The 19,507-nt window shown below is 50.2% G+C and overlaps 1 protein-coding gene and 1 non-coding gene across 4 annotated transcripts in view; both read right to left on the reverse strand.

Annotated features, from left to right (window-relative positions):
- The window catches only part of LOC100113985 (transcription factor Sox-2), a 306,878-nt gene that overhangs the window by 265,372 nt on the left and 21,999 nt on the right, over window positions 1-19,507 (reverse strand). The window contains exon 1 of one of the 3 annotated variants that reach the window (XR_001729193.3): window positions 10,600-11,074. The exons of the other annotated variants lie outside the window; for them this stretch is intronic. The gene's annotated coding sequence lies outside the window, so the exon portion shown is untranslated. Of the gene's footprint in view, window positions 1-10,599; window positions 11,075-19,507 lie in introns of those variants that run through there. 3 annotated transcript variants of the gene reach the window in all.
- TRNAK-CUU lies at window positions 14,554-14,626 on the reverse strand. Its single transcript has one exon. It is a non-coding gene; the product is annotated as a tRNA-Lys (tRNA).

Consider the following 19,507-nt stretch of genomic DNA (forward strand, 5'->3'; position numbering starts at 1 on the left):
GACGGTAATGCCTGCGTATACGCATCACAGCCCTTATGTATGAGCATCTCCCTCAAAGCTTATTTTTTTTACCCGCTATAGCTCGAAAATCTTCACAACGCGAGTCATCCAGCGAGCGTCGAGCTCAGACGATTAATCCCCATTGAAAGGCACGTTGGCGCTCGAAAAGTGCGCATGTACGTCACCCTCGGCATCACAACTGCACATACCCTCCGTAATTAGCCTCCTCTGCTGACGCTCCTAAATTCCGAGAGTAGCTTAATGAAAAAATAAAGAAAAAGCACTCGCAAAAGGCGAGGGAAAATTCGTCGCTCGCGCGCGCGCGTCTTAAAGAAGCAGAAAAAAGGAGCCGAGGCGCCTCCGTGACCTCGCGCCCGCGTGTATCACGCGAAATAAGGTAAAATAAAGGAGACGCGAGGCCAGAGAGAGAGAGAGAGAGAGAGAGAGAGAGAGAGAGAGAGAGAGAGAGAGAGAGAGCTCGCACCTAGTCTCTTTCGGGGGAGGCAGCTGAAAGAAAGAGAGAAAGAAAAGAAGAAGGCTCCCGCGCGCCGGGCAAAGAAAGGAGAGCCGAGCGTGAAGAAAAAGCTCGAGAAAGAGTATAGGGAGAAGTGGGCCCGTACGTAGGTATATGTATACACGCGCGCGCGAAGGCAAAGCGCCACAAACAGTCCATAGAAATTCCTGCGCCGTGTCACACTTGTCCGTGTCCGTGTGCGTGGGTGGCTGTGAGAGCTCGCGCTGTTATTTAAGCTTCGCATAATGGCAACTCTTTTATGCCTTCTTGTGTCTTACATCTGAGACTGTGTCGCCCGGCGCGACTCTCCGCGTCTTCTCTCTCTCCCGCTTTTTTCTCTCATACACTTTCCATTCATTCCGCCGCTGAATGCCGAGCGCAAGCCGCGGTGCCCGCACTGCTGATGCGACTGCTCAGCTCCTCGTGCGGCCGGAGCTTCAACACTTGCATAGTGCTGAGGCGGGAGTTTCGAAAATATTTTTTTTAGAGCTGAGTCGCGGTGTTTTAACGTAATCAGATCTTCGGGACCATCGAAAAAGTAAAATCTCGTCAAACAAACCCCTATCCCATTTTCTCGATCGACCCGCCGAAAGGGTGAAAGCGCACTCCCAAAAAAAATGCCTGAGTACACTCAGCTGTAAACTCGCAGCAGCTGATCCGCCGCAGTGGTACACGTAACGGAGCCCCAACAGCAACGGCGGCGGCTCGGGTGTCGAGTCTCCGCGGAAAAAGAAGAGGAGCGGGCGGGCGTATCGGTTAAGTGGGTGAAATTGCGAAACAATGAGCCGGCGGCCAGAGGGGCTAACAATGTGTGAGGGACAATAGGCCTGATAATGCGCCCCGGAGAATGGACGCATAGACAAAAGAGAGCGTGTGCGCGGGCGCGAGAGAGAGAGAGAGAGGAGCTGGATGCGCCAAGTGTTGTAGGTGGCGAGCTGGCGACGACCTGAGAACGAGCTGAGCCCCTGTGTTACACCTGGCTGCGATGAGGTGTTTACGCTGCCTGAAAGCTCATCGATTCGCCGCAGTTTCCTCTATTTTAAAACAGCCATTGTATGGGCGTACGCGAAACTGCGCACCGAAATTCGCCTCGTTTTCACGCACTCGAGTCCGAATTTTCAGCGGGCCGAAACTTTGCTGTCCCATCGCAACTCCGGTATAGTATAGTCCCCCATTCGTCGTCGCACATAATGCGCGCATCAAGAACGAACTCACTGAATGGACATAGTCCGGCCGGTAATTAGGGAACGACGCCGCGAATCCGTACGACGATCGGCCTCGCGCGCCTGTTATATTCCGAATTGAAGCCGCGCGCTCGCGCTGCTGGAAATGGACAAAAGCCGACGCCGCGGCGACGAATTATTCCTCGTCGTACTTTTGCGGCTTAATCCCCGAGCTTTTTTGACGGACGCAGAATTGGCCAAGAGGCTTTGTGCCGCGTGTGGATTTTTCGCCGCTGCATAGCTTCTCTCGCTTTCTTTGTTATTCCGTTTGAAATTTCAGACCGAGCGCTTTTAGCGCTGCGGCTATCTGGGCAGAAGTCGCGCGGGGAAGATTAAAAATGATTCCGAAGCGTGTGTGTGTGTACTATAAAGCTCATCAAAGCAGCGGATAGTGCACCTGTTAGGGCGGGACGAGAATTCAGAAATTCATTCGCGTATGATTCTGCGCTCGTAATTCGAGAAAAATATTTCTCCCCCATTATCTCGAAACCCCTCCTCCCTGCCTCTCCGGCTCCATTATTCTTACATTCAATACGGCTTTTTCTGGTTTCAATCTGCGCGCTCTCCTCCCGTCTTTTATGCCGCGCGCTACACTTTTTGCGCGCTTCCCAACCCCAGCAATTCCCTTACATTCAGCGCCGGCGCGAGGACAGTGGGTACACCCTTTCACTCGGCGACGCAGTCTCTCTATTCTGTCACGCGAAAGTTCCCAACTTTTAACAGCTTCTCTCTCTCCGTCCTGACGAGAGATGACAATTCGCCAGACTAGAACGTGAGCGCGAGCGAGTTGGCTGATGCGCCGCATGTATACGCGCTTCTCAGGAGTCGCTCTTTCGCTTTTGTCTTGTCACTCGCGCGTTCGAATGCTATTGAGAGCAGCGGCTCTCTGTTTCGACTTGCCAATTTTTCCGACATGGAATATATTTCGAAAGCGAAAAAACAAAAATAAGTAGTGTAAAGCTCGAAATTGCGAACCAACGCCCCGCAAGCGGCATATCGCGACAGGAAGACACGCTGCTCTCGCAGGTGCATAATACCTAGGCGTACATACGCGCAAGCGTGTAACTCCATCCATCCCTTGATGCCGCTCCCTTCCTTTATATAGGTACGCGCGCGCTCGGGCACAATGACGCGGCAGACAAACGAGGACGAGCACAATGGCGAAATGCAGCGCGCGAGCGCGGCGCACGTGGTATGCTCGTTCCGCGGCTACGCCTGCACAATAAAGGAAGAGCGCGTATACCTGTGCGAGCGATAATACGCGCGCGGCCGAGGCCGGCATGGCCCATTGGCCCCCTGGTTTCTATGCCGAATTTGAATTTCGCGCCGAAATCTCCGCGAGAATTTTCGAAATTTCAAGAGTCGCCGAGAGCTTTTCGCTCCACAAAAACCGCCTACGACATCATCAGCTGAGCGAAAGGGGTGACGGAGATGTCGCGCGCTTATACCTACCCGTCGCTCCTCAGAAATTGACTCGCTGCGTTGTACACGCGGGTGGAATCTCGCGAGGTACACAGCATGCGGCGGCGGGGTGTCGAAGGGTACACACTGGGAACCAAATACCGCCCCCTCGAAGAAAACGAGCGCATTTGAAAGGAGCCGAAAGAGCTCGCGCTTAGCCGCAGGGGCTACCGAGGAAGAAGTAAGAAGAAGGAGGGGGTGGTGGTTCCGGGAGGTGGTCGGAGGGGGTGTTGTATTCGGCGAATGGATGGGAGGTATTGGTGGGGGGCGTAACAATGGTGCGCGCCGGTAGCCGACAATGCGCTCGCCTGACTTCTTTGCGTGTCAAATGACTGAAAAGCCGCTGCCGGGGCTTGTGTATCGCTGCTGCACTTGTGTACGGGCCGCGGCTGTAGCGCTGGTGGTGGTAGTAGAGCAGAGAGGGAGCGGGAGGTAGAGAAGAGGGGGGTTGCATGAAAGGCTGTGGGCGCTTTGTTTGGAAACAATGCCGATACTCATGGGCTACATCCTCATCTCCATTCTTCGCGTTGACGCTGCACACCGGCGCCACGCGAAAAGGGTTGCCGCGCGCGCGCGCTCGCTTTATTCATCCCTGATTAAAGTTATAGGCCGTGACTCTCTCTCCCTCTCTCACTTGCTCTATGGCGGCTTTATCTCGCCGCGCGGCTGCTGTCTCTGTCGTTTGCTTTCCGGGCGTCGCAGTGGAGCAAGTGACGAGAGCGCCGCAGCGGTCTGACCGCACGCGGCTCTTTTCACTGCTCGCGCGAATAAGCGAGCTGCTTTTGTTGAGAGTGGCGAAAGGAGGGCTCTGCTCTGCGCTTTTTCGCGACGCGTGTTCGAATTGACGGATTCGACGGCGCGGGACGTGGGAGTCGTCGGCTTTTTTCGCGCCTTCGTTTGCCGCGGATTCATAACGTCTCCGAGTTTCCGAGGAGAATCATCTCGTCGTCGGTGAAAGGAACTAGCGGTGGCGGCGAATACACATGCAAAGTCGAAGAAAAGAAGCTCTTTCGAGTATCAAAGCCATTTCCAAGACTCCTTTTTTTCTGGAGCCCCAGCAGCGGCAGCTCTCGAAGAACTTTCTCGCCGATACCCCACGACATCTCTCTCTCTCTCCCTCACTCCCCGGGCAGCAGCTTCAGCTCTCGCCTCTCGAAGAGCCCGCTATATCAGATCGAGTCGTCCCTGCTATTTCGCATCCTCTATTATTTCTTTTATCAATCTGCCCGCTTTCAGCGCTAGCTCTCGCGGGCGCAGGAGCAGCTGAAAGCTGCGTGATAAATCATGAAATGTAAGAACCCATACAGGCCGACGCGTGTACACGTATACACACTCACACACACGCTGTAGCAGCACTGCGCTACTGCGGGGTTCAATAGGAACGGCGCCGCGCGAGCGGGATAGATGCGGAGGGGCAGGAGGTGGCGGAGGAGGCGAATGCCATCCATAGAGAGCAGTGCAGCACACCCCCGCCAGATGAGGTCTTCTAGCTTCCGTCGAGTCCGCGTGAAAGGATGCCCCAATAATATTCCATTCACCAAAACGCCCGCCCGGCCGCGGCACCGCCTCTGCTCTTTAAGCTCGCGCTTTGCCTGTGTGCGCGCCTCGATGTATCCTTTATTTTTATATGTTTTCAAGCTTTCGCGTTCGCTTTATGCTCGTAAACTGTTTTTATTATCGCTATTTCTCTATCTCCGTTTCATCGGCCGCTTTCGAATTCGGTGCATGGGACTGCTCTCCTCTGCAGCGTTTGATTAATTTTACGTTTTCATTCGCAGCCAAATATCGTATTCATACGGAGGTTTTTTGCGCTCCGAATAGCCCCTCGGCGATTGATTTTTCATTCGCGACCGCTTTTCAATAGCTTCCTGCTCTCCCTCGCCGCTGACGATTGTCAACCGGCCACGTGCACACGCAGCCGCCGATTACTCTTCGAATCCGCACCGGCGACGTTTAGCTCTGGAGCTTTGGATTCAAAAAGCAAAATTCTCAAAAATCAAAATAATCGTCGTTAACCAAGAAAATCGGCAATACAAAAACATACTCAAAGCATCCGCGGACCGTGGAAATCAGCGACGCCGAGCATACACCCCCCCCCCCCCATCTAGCACAGCTGGCACGTGTACAAACGCAGTCATTCATACATGCTCCGGTTTCTCCGCGCAGCGAGTCATACATAGTCATGAACCTATAGAAACATCAGGAAGAAACAAATTTCGTCTTTCTCTCTCGCCTCCACATGAATCACTTATACTTTCTGACTCACAGATTTATACATAAGCGCGAGCATTAGCACGTGCGCGCATTTATAATACTCGCGTCGCTCTCCATGGACTCACAATGGAAGAATCAGTGGGAGAAACTCCGTACAGAACGACAGAGATACGCGCTGCGCCGTCTATATTTCGCGTCCATTTTCCTTCCGCCTTTGCCGCCTTTCAGAACGCGCTGCTCTCTGCGCGAATAATCCCGGACGCTTTCAGTCCCTTTCCATTAGCGAATAGCGCGCGTACACACTCTGCGTGTAAGAGAGCCATTTTGACGAATCGCGGCCGCTCTATTAGTGGCGCAGCGTGTATACACGCGTCCGTAAGGTCCTTTGGCTCGACGAGACTGACCGAAATTCTGCAAGTTTCACCATCGATTTCCCCGTGGTACATCGAATCAGACAAAGCTCCCTAAAAACGGGCTAAGAAAAATGCCCATAACGAGGGCCGTAAATCAAACGCTCGATCATCTAGCCAGACTATCAAAATACGTGAGAAGCGATATCCCAATGTGAAGTTTCAACGCGTCGCTCTAGATGACGCGGGGACGATCACGAGCCGCGTGTCCCGCCGAGCAACTGGATACGCGTACGGTAAAGAAGACAATGCCTCCGAGGGAGAGAGAGAGAGAGAACCGACACTTAGCTGTTATAGGGGATGATACACGCGTTCGATTACCTTTAATGCAGCGCGCGAACGGAAACATTAGGGGATCGCGCTCTCAGGGGCCGCTATGCAGGAGTACTGCGGCTATCCGATTAGGTTCGAGGCTAACCGCGGCCGAATTGATCGACTACAGGACGGTGTGATGCATTTTTATTACAGTTGAGAAGTTGTTATTTTTCTCGTTTTCGAAACAAAGTGTCGATCGTTCGAGCGCCAGATGTAAAAAAAATCCAAGCTACACACAAAGCGCCCAGTGAAAGCTTACAGACAGGCTTCTGCGGTCGACTCGTCAGCGTATCATACTCTCAGCCGGTGCATCGCAAAAGGGCTGCTGCGCTGATTGGAATTTGGCGCGGCGAGCCCAGGCCGCGAGAAATCTTACTCCCTTCGTTCCTCGCGCGCCGATCTCTCCTTTGTGTCACTTACTTTATCTCTCCCGGTCTTTCTCTCGCATTGTTTACAGAGTGATGAGTCTTCTACCGGGCTCCCATTTCATTCCATTCTTTTGGACGCCTATCCCGCGGCAGCCCCTCTCTGCGTATTGTCGTTCCTCGTCGCCTCTGTGCAGCGTCACGGCGTCTTCTCCTTCTCCTTTGTAAAGATAGATATGGACGTGTGCGTGTTGTATACATCTTGGCGCTACTTTATCTGCGAGTGTACACATCGCTCTCGTCATTCGCTTGTCTTTCGTGGAAAGTTTGATCGTATTGATGTTTTCAAATTTAGCTTTCGTCTAAAAAAAAAAACTCGTCGACTACAGAGCCGCTGCGTTTTCCGAGTAAAAACTCTTTCCAAACGCTGCATCTCCGTGATATCGCGAGAAATAGCAAAGCGATAGCGTACGCGTACACAGAACCACGTATAAGCTCTCTTCATCCACGGATCAATGGCATACAAAAGCTATCTGCGACTCTCTCTTTCCCTCTCTCCATTTTTCGCTCTATTGTCGACAAGCGAAGATAGGTCTCCTTTGATTGCAGGGGCGCCTCTTTTGCAAGCGCGCAAAGTCCAAGCTCCGAGTTCGTGTTATACATCCGCGTTTGATGTGTCGTAGGGCTTCTCGTTTCTTTTACTCTCTCGCTCGCTATCACTCTCTTCCCCTGAAAGCGAAGTGCGACAAAGACACTTTCATATTCCGCGGCTCTAGGATTTACGGGATTCTTTTTTTCCAGCTCTTCGTTGCTAAGGAAGAGAGTATCATAGAGTGTTTTTTGTGTTTTTCCGTTGTTACATTGGCTCCGAGTGTCTATAGCGTTCTACAGTGGCCAATCATCATGCCTACGAGGTGGGGCTTGCGGGTACCATCGACCGCCACATCGGATTGGCCTCAGCAGTACCAGCCGATCGGCACAGCAGCGCAGAACGATCGCACTGACAAAAATGCATTTGGATGTAAGATGAATTCATGGGATAAGTGGAAGCGTGGCGACACTGCAAATTTGACAAGGATTGATCTAAAGAATCATTCGTGGCTTTGCTTCGAACGATACCACAACCGCGCCAACCGCATAAATCATATCAACATTATGAACAATGTGGGGCATGTGTCATCAACACCAGCTTTTTCTGCAACGTCGATTAACACTGACCAACCTGCTGAGAATAATTTACTGGCTGAAAGACTCAGGCCGGTCAGTGGTTTCCTCGCCGAGAAACCAAGTCAATTCAATCCTCTCATTGAGAGCCCCAAGGTAACAATATTAAATAAAATTCTTATCATTTGCCAAAAATAAATAACCATACTTATTCATGTTGTTTACAGAATGATTTAAATGAAAAAGTACGTAATCTGCTCGACCTCAAGACGAACATCACGCCCTACTGTTGGCAAACGGAGTCTCCACTTGCAAATCGTTCTGACAACTACTTGAACCGCGAGATTTACGATCATTTTATGCAATACGATCTCGAAAAGGTAAATATCAATTTGTTTCTAAGATTTTTAAAAACACTCTTAGACACAAATATTTTTTTTACTCTTAGAACCATTGCGTGACCTGTGGATTTCAAACGAAACTGGAACGATTTTGAAGATCGACGCAGGACTATGAAAACCATTATCAAGACTGACTTACCTAGACCCTTATAATCTATATTTGTTGTATAAAAAAGATAACACAATATTCATTCAAAGAAAGAAATCATCGCCCAACCACCAAAACCCGAATCAATTTTATTCACGTATCGATCGACCACAGGATTGATTGCGAGACAAAACGAAAACAAACACAGATAAAGATACGGTGCAATGATCGTCTGCACAGAGCCAGCGACAGCGAAACAAAAAAGTCGAATCCTGCAAAGAAGACTGAAGCAAGCGAGTCTCTCTCTCTCTCTCTCTCTCTCTCTCTCTCTCTCTCTCTCTCTCTCTCTCTCTCTCTCTCTCGCAGCGTCATTGAAACGCGCGCGCGTGCTTCTATGAAATCAAAGGCCACATTGTCACCCGGAATTACCTCCATTTGAAAACGACGTATTCAGTCGGACGGCGAGCGCGCACGTGGAATTAACCCTATTTGTTTGCCGCCGCCGCAGCGCTAGCGGAGAGCGCGCGCGTGTAATGAAGCCACCATTTATTCCCCCGTGTAGTAGGCGCTCGAGGATTTTCTTGAGAACGAAAATTTCGTTTCGTACATAAGACTCGCGAAATATCCCATCGCAATCGACAGACGTACGAATTATAGTTTCATCTCGAACCCGCGCTAAAAGAAAAAGAGAAACCCATTCGAGAGTCCAAAAAAAGCTACGTCAAAGGCAGCTTTCGGTTCTCCGTCTCGGCGTAGCGTCCATACCCATTTCCATCCTCCGCAGAGAGCAGCGACGTCCTCTTTCTCTTTCTCGGAGCGCGCTCGCTCTTGATAACTCTCGTACGCTCGCGCACACATCGAGACCGGCTCTCGTGTGATGTAAGCGCCTCCGTTGCTTGCTCGCTCTCTCTCTTCATTCTTCCACACTGGGGCTTTTGCAAAGGGTATATTATTTCAAAAGCTTTGGAAGGCGTAATTCTCGCGGGCCGCATTGAGGAGAGCCGCCGCCGACAACAATGGGCGATTTTAATACACTCGTCTCTCTCTCTCTCTCTCTCTCTCTCTCTCTCTCTCTCTCTCTCTCTCTCTCTCTCTCTCTCTCTCTCTCTCTCTCTCTCTCTCTCTCTACAGGCACACATACAGAGAGCGAGTGTCGCTGCTCGCATGGGTGTATATAGTCTAGATTTGACGTGCGTGGCGCAAACAAAAGTCACAACACGGACGAGGATGAGGCGCGAGAGGCGGCGTGGAAGAAAAGGCATACACTGCAGTTTGTGTACAAGGTGCCTTTGATTGATTGAGTTTGCGTGCTGTTATTGTTATACACAGGTCTGAGCGTAAGATGCGCCGATTATTTTCGCCTCTCGTTTATCAAAACGCTGAATGCGGCGTGATTAAAATCATCGCTCGCGCGCGTGTCGAATTATTACGATATTCGCGAAGTTCTGCGGTTTAATCAAAAACGCAACAAAGAAATAAATAATAAATTAACAGACAGAGCTTACAATACTCATCTCGCTAATTTTATATATCATCAGGGGCATTGTACTCGGGCTCGGCCTGGCGCTGCTCGGACAAAAACATTTTAATTAATAACTCTGAAAAGGGTCCATAATAACCAAAGCTCATTCAGAAAGCAGATAAAAAAAACACGCGGCCGCGCTCGCACAGAATATGCACGAGCGCGCTATCTCCTCTGCGGAGCGCGTCGTGAAAAGAAAACCCCTTTTGAAAAAGCTCCCGCGGCCATTCACAACTCCAAATGTATCGAATCTAGCCGAACAAAAAACCGAAGCGAAAGAAAGCGCGCGGGCGATGAATGAAAAAAAGTAGTCGGAATTGTCCAAGTTTCGCTCGATTCCGCGCTCCATATACTCGCGCTCTGGAGGGGGCTTATCGCGAAATTTATCGAATCGTCGCTCCCGCGAGCGGCCGACAAAAAAGAGCACAATGCCGCCGACAACTCATGCTTGACAATCGTTTGGGAAATTGAAATCCTTATCCCGCTCGCAAACGCGCGGGCGCGCGCGCCGGCTGTATTTAAAAAGCCCGCGCTCAAGGCGCGCTCGAAGGAAATAGGCTCGGCGCTAAATGTGCCGAGGGGAACAACGGCTCCCCGCACTTGTATACAATTAAGTTTTCTTTGTTTTTGTGGAAAATAGAAAATGGCAATTCTGGTTCGCTTTTTTTTATAATTGCGATATCCGTCGAAACTGGTCGGAGCTGTTTTTAAACAGACGCACAATAGTTCGAATAGAGCGGTTAATGAAAAATAACGCGCTCCAAAGTATCCCATTGTCCTGGAATAAAACTATTGATCCCAGAAACAATGTATACGTAGGAATGCGCTTTATGCCTGCGGCAATCTGCGCGCGCTTTCATTCACGATCGAATTATATAGTTTCGCGGGAAAATCATCCATGGGCTCTGTCTCGATTACTCACCCCGATCTCGAGCACGTCCTGACGTCCTGAAGAGCGCGGCGACATAAATTACCGTGACGCAGTCCCTCGAGATCCAGGGAAATCAGGCAGCATCTCTCTCTCTCTCTCTCTCTCTCTCTCTCTCTCTCTCTCTCTCTCTCTCTCTCTCTCTCTCCACGCGGCAGCACTCCGTCAAATCTCTCTGGCTCTCGTCATCGAACGCTGCAGCGGCGGGCGCAAAATTCAAAACCGAAATTCCGCGCATTGTCCGCGCGTCAAGCCGCGTGTCAGCGGCAACGGCGACGACTGTCCTTCTCGGGCTAAATAATCACCGGCTGCTGCTCGTCGGTGGTGACACTGCGCCGATGGACGTGGATATGCGCCGTAGATAAATGAGAGGAAAATAATAGTAATGGATGGACGAGAGTGAGTGAGAGAGATGGGGGTTGATACACAATGCGTTACACACCGACACTGCACACACGGACACACTCGCGTGCTATACCTACGTACACTTTTTGGCGGCTCGCTCGGTCGCTCGCTCGCGATGGAAGACAATGCCGCGACGACTTTTGACGAATGATGATATCGCTGGGCTGGCTGCCGGGCTTTGTTGCCGCGGATTTTTTATTCCCTCCTCTCGTCTCGTTGTGTCTGCTCTCTGCTGTCGTCCTTTTTCATTTTCGCTTCACCGGAAGTCAAATCCTACGGGCACTAGCTGGACTCTCTCCGTTTCCCTCAGGTAACACCTGTCGTCGACCTCGTGGGGCAACGTCTCACTTCACTCGTCGCGAGTCGGTCGCGCGACTGCGGAACGGAAAACAAAAAACGAACAACCGAAAGATAATCGACGCACTTCACCAGAATCTTCATGAGTTTCACTGCGAAAACGCCGGTAGACGTGTGGGTATCACAGCGAAGAGCGGAGGAGCTAGAGTCGGGCGCACACTCGCGACGCGCACCGCACGGAAACTGACGGACTGCCGGCGAGCCGCGAGTTCGTGAGCCGCTCTCTCGCCCGCCTTGCTCCGCTCCCTTCGGTCTATGCGCGCGCGCCCAGCTGCGGTGAGGCGCGCTCTTTTGGCTGTCTATGGATGAACACCGTTTTTTAAACCAATAACAATTAGGGATCAATTTCGGTTTTTATTTTTCAACACAAATAGCAATTTTTACATAGCTTATTGAAACTTAAAAAAAAGCAAAGGAAGCCAGACATAGGTATACTGCGCTGATAGGAAGCTCTCGGCCCCTCCACGATATCATCGCGCGGCCATCACCCCACACTGTTATAAAGCGTGTACGTCTGCTGCTGATTCATTTCACGCGCGGCATCACCGAAAGGAAAAGCTGTGCGTCCCTTCCCCCGCGTCGCGTTATTATTACAGTGCCGGACCTGCGCATCGATGGATCATCATGGCGCTTTAGTCGAGGGTGGCGCAGCTCTTTCAGAAGACTCGACGGGCCGATCGAGAGACGACATGTCATCAGGTTTTGGCGATACGTGAGCGACGTGGCGAAACCGAATCAAAACCTAGCTTTTTCTTCCGATCAAATATTATATATATATTTTTTTTTATTCTTTTGAGAACTCGCGAAAATTCAAAGACTGACTTTGAAAATTGACAGCGCCAAGAAGCGCCTAACTTCAGCAAATTAGTTCAACTTCCTGAAAAACCCCCACTTCCGCAGAACAAGACAGCGAGAGGAGAAAAAAAGCTCAAGCTCCGCAATAAAAGCCCCACATTATCACTGTCACGCTTTTGGGTGTAAATACGAGGGGGCGCCCGTCAACACCTCCGCCGCCAGCGCGCAGCTGTAAAGTATACGCGTGATGGTGATTCCCGCCTTTTATTATAGCGAGAAAAGGAGAGAGAGAGAGAGAGAGAGAGAGATCGGCGACGTTCACCCCCCGAGAAATTACTTTTTCTTTAGAGCAGCGCGAACACAGGCCGAGCGAGAGAGAGCTGAGAAACGAGCGAGCGCCAGCGCGGGTTTTCGCCTCATCAAACGGAAAGCGATATTCAAAGGACAAAGGATAAAGCCTTATCGGAGCACTTGGTCGTCCGTGGGAGGCTTTGAGCGGGCGAGCGAGGAAGAAAGGAAAAAATTTTTCTCCAGCTCGTTTTTCGCCAAATGGGGCGCGACGAGATCTGTTTGCGCCGGGACCTTATCGCGAGCGGGAGAAGTCCTATAGCTGCGCGTGCGACACCATGCCGCAGATCGAGAAATCCGCTAGTAGTTTTTTTTTATTTTTTATCGATTTTGAGAAAAGTTTCGCCGGAGTGACGCCTGCCTCCGAACTGGGTGAAATTTTTTAAGTAACACCTTGCCCTCTGATGAAAAATTATGCTCTTGAACAGATGAGCGATTATTTCGTTACGCAGACGCAGCACGAGTCGGAGGCAGGCCGGCAAAAAGACGAGCAGCAGCAGCTCTGTTCGCGAAAGGGTTCTCGAATCCAAAACAAGACCAAGACGACGTCGAGGACGGGGGCGACGAGAGAAGAAGCAGAAGCATCAGCAGGGCCACGCGTCGCGCCGCTGCCGCACCGCCGGAAGCGATTGTTAAGCGCGGCCATTGTTGCGGAGGCTCTCGCTATACGAAACGGAACGCGATTCATGAAAGTTGACCGTTCGTTCGGTTGGAGGAAGTCGACTAATTGGATTCGCCGTCGTCTACGCGGGGGCGCAATTATTTTTGTATTGATAATAATTCCGTCCGCTCCGTCCTCGATCGGCAACTTACTCGACTCTCTTTTCTCTCTCTCTTTCCCCGGTCATCTCCTCGCGGCGGGTATTCCCTTTGTGCTCTTTTTTGCGCTGCAGTCTGATGATGGCCCCGAGTGGACTATAGTGCCGCTATCCTAATAACGCTCGACACTGCGTGTGCTAGCTTTGGCTTTGTTCGCGCATAAGTATAGGTACTATACATAGTCTCAACTCATGCTGCGAGGCGTTTAGCGAGAAGAAGCCTGGGCATAATATAGAATTTGCTGAAATCCCAAAATATAATCTCTAAATTGAAAATTTTCAAACCTAAGAGTTTTTTTCTATTTGCGGCGACGGAATCATTGTGACAAAATTTTTTTCCGCGCATTACGTTGAGATGTCTTTCCTTTCAGCTACTTTTGTAGCTCTCGCACTTTTGTGTTCTCTTATTTCGCATTATTTCATACAACTCTGCGCTAAGCTGTTCTTTTGAGGCTCCGCTGCGCAATTATCTTTGCCTAGCTTCGCGGTTCCACTAGATAAAATTGATTGTTTTTGATGCCGATATAGTGAGTAATGGCATGTACCAAACCATCTCGTCGAACAGATTTCTAATTTAGTAAAATACATAATTACAGATCTAAAGTTTTGCTAATCGCAAAGAATCCATAACCTGCATACACAAGCAAGTGGTACAATGACGCGCGCGAACAACAGAGAAGATACAAAGCCGAAGGTAAAAAAATCCACGATAAAACAGAGATTAGAAGAATAGAAGACGAAAAAGTGAAAAGTGGTAGCGCGAGCGAGCGAGCGAGCGGCTCCTCTATGCATTTAAATAAATAGCGTTTCATTATAACTTTTGTGCGCGCGTTACTGTCCGCCTGACAATGCCTGAAACAAAGCGCCCTTCCATTGTTTGCGAAATAAAAGAGCGCGCTCGCGCTTTGCCCCTCTCGACGTGGATGGCCGTCGCGACGACGACGTCGACGACGTCGACGACTCGCGGGAGCTTTTCTTCTTTCCCAGCGCGTATCTCCTTTTTTTGCAGCTCGGGCTTTTTCTGCACGCACACACTAGCCACTGCTTATTCTTAACGCGACGTTTCGCTTGCGAATTTCTGATGTGCGAGCCTCGGTCGATCACTCGTTGCGGTTATGGCTGATAGGGCGTTTAAAGGGCGCCTTTTTTCAGCGCGAAAATTTGAACGAGCCTCTCGACTCGAGACGGCAGTTGACGAGACGGTGGGGCGAGGCAAAAAAATATGCGCCCAACGTGGGGCTCGAACCCACGACCCTGAGATTAAGAGTCTCATGCTCTACCGACTGAGCTAGCCGGGCCAACTGAGGTATCCGGGCACTTGTGACATACAAATTTGATGATTTTCGAGCTGTTCGTTATTTTTCTTTATTATCGTCAAAAAAAATAAAAAAAAATCGACGAAGAGAGATCCTCTAATGCTTTGCTTTTACAAATCAAATATTAGCATTTACGTGTACAGAACATACAGGAAAAATCGTCGGAAATAGAATCTGAAAAATAACAAACGAGTCTTCTTATTTTTATGCTCAATAAAAAAGAAAAACAAAGCGTATACGAACGACGCACAGTTAAAACAAGTGAATTATTCGATTAGGTATAAAAATGAGGAAAAGGCGAGTGCAGTCATCGATCGCAAGTTTGCTTCTAATTGGAAACTAAAATAAGTAAAAATGTGGCCAAGATGCTTTTTCTTCGTTGGCATAGTTGCGTTTTTCCTTTCTGTGGCAAGCGCACAAGGAGGACTCAGACAAGAAAATTCGGATACAGTTGTTCGCGCCAAACCGGTAACATACTTATTTATTTAACATATTTTTAACACATTATTCGATGAACGTGACTGAATTCTAGTTTTCGTATAAAAAATCTAATGATAAATCTTGACAAATATTTTAATTTAATACTTTGACTAAAAATATCACGACTTTTACAGTACGCGAAAATATTGAAGGGCATTTTTGGTAGCCTGTTCGCCAGTGCTGCAGCCGGTTGTTTAACCGAAGCCATAGAAGAATGCAAAGATCTTTACAAAAAACCGAAGGAAGCTTTCAAATGTGGCGTAAGTGTATACTTGACCAGGATAGTACCTGTAATTCCACATGTCAATTCTCTAATAATTTTTTTTTTTAAACCACGCAGAAAGACTTCCTGGCCAAGAACAAGGGAAAATGCGCTCTCAGCGGTTAACCAAGAACTCGTTCATCACGAGAATCCCGCAACTATTGCAGTTTAAAAGGGAAAAATTAATCAAATAAAATTAAAAAAAAACTGTACAAAATAGAACACACACTATCCACATTCCAAACGTGTCCCACAATCTCAACGCTTATATTTAAATGGCCCATCCCCACTCCAAAGCGATCGCTTCACGAAATGAAAAAACTTGCGACATCAAGCTGACTACGTCATCTAATTTGCGTATCCACAGCTGGCCGATAATCGTTTTATCAAGAGTTTTTCTCTATAGCCACGATACCGCACGGCTTACACACGCGCGGGTCCGTGCGGCTGCGCATTTCGGCGACTTAATGAAGCCGCTGTTTCCCGCTTAATTAGAATACCTCCGGCTGATCCCGCGACTTGTGGGCTTAATCCTACCCGGGGATATTAAGACGGCGCGAGTCGGTGCTGCAATATCTCACGCGCGCGTCGCCTCTTACAACGAGTTTAATCAACTTTGGCCCGGTCCTCGAGTCTATGCGTTCTTCTACCTCGCGGTTACTCATTTAACCGCGCGTGAAGAAGAACTGGCGAAGACTCCTCTGCCGACTTATATATATATATATATATATATATATATATATATATATATACACACGGCGGAGTCTCCGAAGCGTCGATACCGCGACTCCTCGGAAGACCGCGGCGGCGAAGGAAAAAGACAGCGGGACGTGAAACTCTCTGCCCCCACCTCTCGATCTCCACCCCCATCAGAAAGAGAAAGACCGATAGAGCTATAGAATATTGTTCGGTCCGCGGCAACTGCGGAATTTCGCATCGCGGATGCACCGCGATAGAGAGAGAGAGAGAGAGAGAGAGAGAGAGGGCGAACAATGAGCATGCAAATGATCGGTCGAAGATCGATATGGGAGCGAGCGAGCAGTGAGTGGGTGGGGGTCAGAATTTTCCGCGGACTAGACAAAAGAGCGCCCCGCTTGACAATGGGGGCTGCCGCCGCCGAGCGGCATTACGTATGCAGGCGCAGCAGGGCTCTTTTCGAATTCGTTGCATTCTGTGCTTTCTGCCTCTCTCTCTTTCTCTATCCTCTCTTTCTCCTCGCAAATTGCGAGCGTCGATTCTCCGCCTGCAGCCTTCCTCTTCCCGTCTTCTTTTTGCGCGCGAGCGAACGACGATCGAAATTGTTTAATTTCTCGTGCTCCGCTCGATCGAGCTCTGCTTCCCTGCGCGTCTTCTTTTTACCGACCGTATATTGCGAGTCGCATATTTTTCGCGCGCGAGAGGGACTTAATTGGGAACAATCGATTTGATTGCGCTGATTACCGCCCCCGGCAATTTTAACGCCGAATCTCGTGAATATTTAATGCGCGAGAGCGAAGAAAGCTCGAAAACACGTCGGCGACCCTTGCATCAGCGATATATAGTACGCATAGAGAGCGCGACAAAGTTGCAGCGGCGGACTATGGCTTCGTTACGCATCCATTTGCCAGCAGCCGGCTGAAAGACACCAATTTATAATTATTGCATTGAATAGAAGGAGCGCAGCGGAGCCAACTCTCGAGCATTCGATATTACCGGCCATTATGCAGTTTAGATTCTAGGCGCGAAACGCCGCTGCCCACGTGACCGCGCGCGCTGTATACTATTAAGGCTTCGCATCTTCGTTCGCTGATGAAATTTCGCTTCCGACGTACTCTGAAATCAAGCGCAGCTATAAACAAACAACGAACGAGCGAAACTCAAAGTCTCTAACCTCCCTGGATTTCGCGCGGGGTGGCTCATACGGAACGAGAGGGAGCGGCGTGAGAAAGAGAGAAACGAGCGGGCGCATATTTTTATGTCATCGCGGCATTGTTGTCGCGAGACAAAGGCAAATGTGGCGGAAAAATTGCGGAGAAAAGGCGACAAAGCGGGGAATGGGTTAATGTCTCTCCCGCGATTATTCGACGACTCTCGCCTTTTTTTCTCTTCGCGCCGTTATATTTGTAATGTTCGCGCGCAGACGGTCGACCCGATTTCTCATCGCTCCGAGTTTATCGCGGGATATCGTTCGCGATTAGAAATAATCGAGGATCGTTAACTATTATTCAGCGATGCGTTCTAGCCTTCCCTCGAAAAAGCTTATTCTACTCGCGCATACAGCCCCGCGGACAATAAAAGCACGCGAAGAATAAAAGAGAGGGGGGAGGAGGGAGAAACAACGAAAAAGCTCGCGTATAGATCGGCGAGCGTAAAAAGAGCAAACGAGCGAGCGAGACAGCGCATATTTAATTAGCATGGACCTCGCGGCGGAGAAGCTGCGCGCGGTCCTCGACGAGGCTCGCTCGCAGGGGCCAGTTGGAGCGTTAAAGTTAAATGACGGTTGGTGCTTGCTTATTCTTCCCGGCCACCGATGCTTGATAATCTGCGCGAATTTCTCCCCCGCGCTAGCTGCAGCAGTGTGTATGCTCGGCTAAGCCAATTCCCTCAATGGAGCAACTCAGCCGCGGAGGGGGGCTTAATTGTAGTTACTTCGACATCTATCCAGATCCCTCTTCCCTCTTTTTTGCAGCTGATTTTTTTTTTTCGTTCGCAAGAAGCAGCAGATATTCCGTCCTGCTGCTGCTGCTGGATGTGTGCTCGATTATTCGGAATGATTAATAATGGGCCATTGTTCTGTTTACGTTTCGTATACATATACATATAGCGGGCGATTTATTTGTTCGGAAAATTTCGCGTGTGTCAGAGTTGCCGGGCGCGTTGTTTCGGCGCTCCGCGCGTTTTTTCCTCTCGCGCGCGCGCAAAAGTTGGATGTGCTTTTGACGGGCGCGCCGGCCCGCGCGTATTTTATTGTGCGTTTAACGCTCGTTGAACAATAACTGTGTGCTAAATTGGGTAAAACAATGCGAGAATGATGATGAATCGCGCGGAAGATTGCTTGACGAGCACAATGCCGGAATTTTCGATGTTTGCTCTTGTCGTCGAGCTAAAAAAACCGCAGAGAAATCACTTATTTCATCGAGATCACAAGCTACCTACCGTCGCTCAACTCGAGGCTCCGAGTGGCCCTCGAGGTATCGGAAGAGCCTTGGCTATTTGCGGCGTCGCCGCAAAACACCGGAAATTATCGACGAGCCGGAATCTCCGAAAATTCGAATAAACAAGGGTCGTGTCGCGTCTCCGACTAATTACGTCGATTATACTTCGAATCTCAAGACCGCACGACGTAGCTCGTCGTAAAAAAGCTCCACATGCAGCAGCAGCCACAAAGCCAAGACGAAAGACAGCAGACACCGCGTCGAACAATGCGTCGAAACAATGAACGCGCAAGGAGGACGACGGAGCGCGTTACAATGTGCGCGGACAATAGGCAGATACACGCGGCGCCGCCGTCGGAGGAGCGCCGGCTGGAGGAACAATTACGGCCGAGAGGAGGTAAAAGGGATACGGTATAGCGCGCGCTGAGAGACGCTGAAAGGGAAAACATTATCACGCTGAATCTTTCAGCGCTCGCGAGAGATGCCCCTCCGCACGCATCGAGGGCTGATGCGTGAGAGTCTATCTCGCGCGGGGTCAGAACGCAAAAATTGTCCTTATTTGTGGCCCGCGCTTCGGACTCAGCCGCGATAGGGAGGGAGAGGCGCGGAGATCGAAAGCTAGAGAGAATAATCTGTCGGGGAGGAAGGAGGGAGGGGGAGACGCACTGCAGGTTTGTGCCCAGAGCCCGGCTCTCTCGCTCAATTCGCTCGTTCGCTCGCCAGCAGCGTCATCATAAGACCTCTTTGTTCTCCGGCAATTTCAGCGGCATTGTCACCGTCAACAATGTCCACTTGACATTCTCCCTCTCGCTCGCGCATTGTTAGCCGCCTCCGCTGCCGTCATCGCCCTCCCGCCCCTCTCGCGCGTGCTCTCTTTCAATCATAAAGCACATCGCGCGCACCTCACCGTCGCTGCTCCAGAGAGGGAGGAAAGCTCGCCCGGGCCAGCCGCGGGGACCGATGCTTGTTCCATAGCGTAAAAAATAG

The sequence above is a fragment of the Nasonia vitripennis genome, chromosome 5 (genome assembly GCF_009193385.2).
Source record: "Nasonia vitripennis strain AsymCx chromosome 5, Nvit_psr_1.1, whole genome shotgun sequence".
Taxonomy (NCBI): Eukaryota; Metazoa; Arthropoda; class Insecta; order Hymenoptera; family Pteromalidae; genus Nasonia; species Nasonia vitripennis.